Raw genomic sequence first — 2,500 nt, 5'->3', positions numbered from 1 at the left:
GCGCCCAGGAAAGCAATATCTCCGACGGGGGTCGCTAGTCCCCGGCTGGTGATGTACCTCCTTACGTCTGCTTCGTACGCCTTGTACTTGTCGGCTTTGAACTGCTCGGCTCTGTGGAGAGCGTGTTTGTCAATCTCGTAGGGTATGCAGAGGTCGAGCACCGAGTACCGGCCATTTTTCTGTAATAGCAGGTCAGGCTTGACGAATGTGTGCCCGGTTGGTATGTGGGGCTCCATTTGTACATCATAGTTCTCCCTCTCGAGCCACTGGCCGAGTTTCCTGAGGACAGCATCGTGTCTGATTACCCTGTGGTTGTGAGCAGCTTGGCAGGACTGCAGTAGGTGCATTAAGTCTTCCTGCCCTTCTCCACAGCGGCGGCACGTCAGTCTAGCTAGCTCCTCATTCGGCACCCGGCCAATGGCTCTCGAGACTCGGCATGAGACGGACTGAGACCGGAGTCGTAACAGATCAATTGGTTTCCTTCCTGGTCCGAGGTCGTTTTTAAGGATCCCGTTGCAGGCCTGCTTTCCGTAGAAGTTTTCTGCACCCCTGCCACTCCAGGAGCGGCTCCACTCGTCCCTCATCTTCTCCACATTCTCCTTCTTCATCCGCCGCGTAGACTCGGCGCTGATGTGCTCTACCCCGAAGTGCCCGCCATTGCTGTCACCTCCTTCCCCCAGAGTCCATCGGCTGCTATGAGTCGAACGGCTGGGTCACTGGAAGTCCTAAGGCGGTGGAGCAATCCCATTTTCATGCGGGTGATACTCTCTAGTAAGCGGGGCACTCCCAATCCTCCATCTTTCAGGGGCAGGCCAGTGAGGGATTTGTGGAGAGTATGGGGAAGGTGGAACCACTTCCTCACGTGTACGTTGATCTTCTTGTCCAGGCATCGCAGCAGATTGAGGGAGCTCGAGCCTTTCACGTACTTGTACTGCAGCTTGGGGATGACGTGTTGCCACAGTAGTCTGAGTTTTTGCAGGGGTTTCAGAGCGCTTCCTCGTATCCTATTCATGATGGTAACTAGCTTGTCTGTTTCCAAGCTGATCTGTCGCCCCGGTCTCTCTAGACCGGAGGGGCCTACTTGTAGTCCGAGATACTTGACGTACTGGTCAGGTTGAATACTGGGGAGGAGATTCGCTCGGCCGGTGTCCGGGTTTCTTAAAGAGAAGATGTTCTCAGTCACTACGCGGAGTCTCCTCCCATTCCTCCCTCCAGCCGATAGTTCTAGGCTCACTGTGGCGCACTTTGCCGGTTGTGCGGCCAGACCTCTCGCTTGTAGGAAGTCGTCTAGCCTGGCCAAGTTCCTCGCCATATCCAGTCTGGATTCGGAGATCACCACCAGGTCATCTGCAAAGCCGGTCACCGCAACGCTGGTGTTCTCGTTGAGATGATAACCGGCTGCTGGTTCTAATGATGCCAGGAATTCATCCACCACCGCACAAAAGAGGAAAGGGGAGAGTGGACACCCCTGCTTGACTCCTCTGGTGATGGGTATAGCCTCCGATTCCGCGCCTTCGACACAGATCTGGGTCTCCAAGTTGTCATACAAGTCCTGCACAATGGCTAGAATGTGATGTGGGGTATCTAGCCGACGGAGAGCTCTCTTGAGGGAGGAGTGCGAAACGGTATCAAATGCTTTCGCTACGTCTACGAAGGTCAGGTAGACGTTCCTCTTCTCTTTCCCGGCGTGTCTGATGATGCCCTCGACCAGTGCGAGGTTTACCCCGCACCCGTCGACCGCCCGGAAAGCCTTTTGGCTTATGCTGGTGTCCACATTGAGGCTCAGTCTATGTGCCAGGACTTTGCAGTAGACCCTTAGGAAGTGCGAGCCGATGGTGATGGGTCGCCAATTAGATGGGTTTCCTAAGGGTGACTTCTTGGGGAGCATTGTTGTTCTGCTCGTTTTTGTCCACTGGTGAACTTTGGCCAGGTAGAGCCACACGTTGAAGATCCTGCCCAGAACACCGGGTCCTAGTCTTCGTAGGGCCCTGGTGTCTAACTCTGGGTTATCAGGACCCGCTGCCGTTTCTGGTCCCCGTAGTGCCTCCTGGATGTCTTTCAGTGAGATTGGCTGGAGGGTGTTTAGCATTCTGTCGTTGGGCGTGCTGGTGTATGGTGAGTCGTCCTGGGAAGATGGGGCGGAAAACCTAGGTCGAAACTCGTTGTCGAATTCCGCAATCGTAGGTGTGTCTCCCTCGAACTCTACAGCATTGATGATCTTGTTGGCGAGTTCTTTCGGGTTCCGGTGGTATGCCCGCTGTGTTCTTGCATATTCCCTCTTTTTTCGCACTCTTCTGGATAGGTGTTCCTCCCTGGGCGGGTTGTTGTTGGTGTTTCTCCGCCGAGGTTGTCTTCTGCCGGTGAAGAGCCTCGGTCTGCGTTGCCGCAGTGCTGACTCCAGTCCCTCCAGCGCTGCGCGGGTGTCCACCTCCGTCAGTGAATCCGGAGCTGGGACGTTGCGCAGTACCAGATTGAGATCGGTAATCAGCGTGTCGGCCAC

At 55.3% G+C, this 2,500-nt stretch overlaps 1 pseudogene; it reads right to left on the bottom strand.

Moving 5' to 3' along the window:
• The window catches only part of LOC121869837, an 8,594-nt pseudogene that overhangs the window by 2,197 nt on the left and 3,897 nt on the right, over nucleotides 1-2,500 (bottom strand).

Source organism: Homarus americanus, unplaced genomic scaffold (assembly GCF_018991925.1).
Source record: "Homarus americanus isolate GMGI-L3 unplaced genomic scaffold, GMGI_Hamer_2.0 scaffold13616, whole genome shotgun sequence".
Lineage (NCBI taxonomy): Eukaryota > Metazoa > Arthropoda > Malacostraca > Decapoda > Nephropidae > Homarus > Homarus americanus.
Note: the sequence above shows the minus strand (reverse complement) of the source record. Positions and strands in the feature narration are given on the sequence as shown.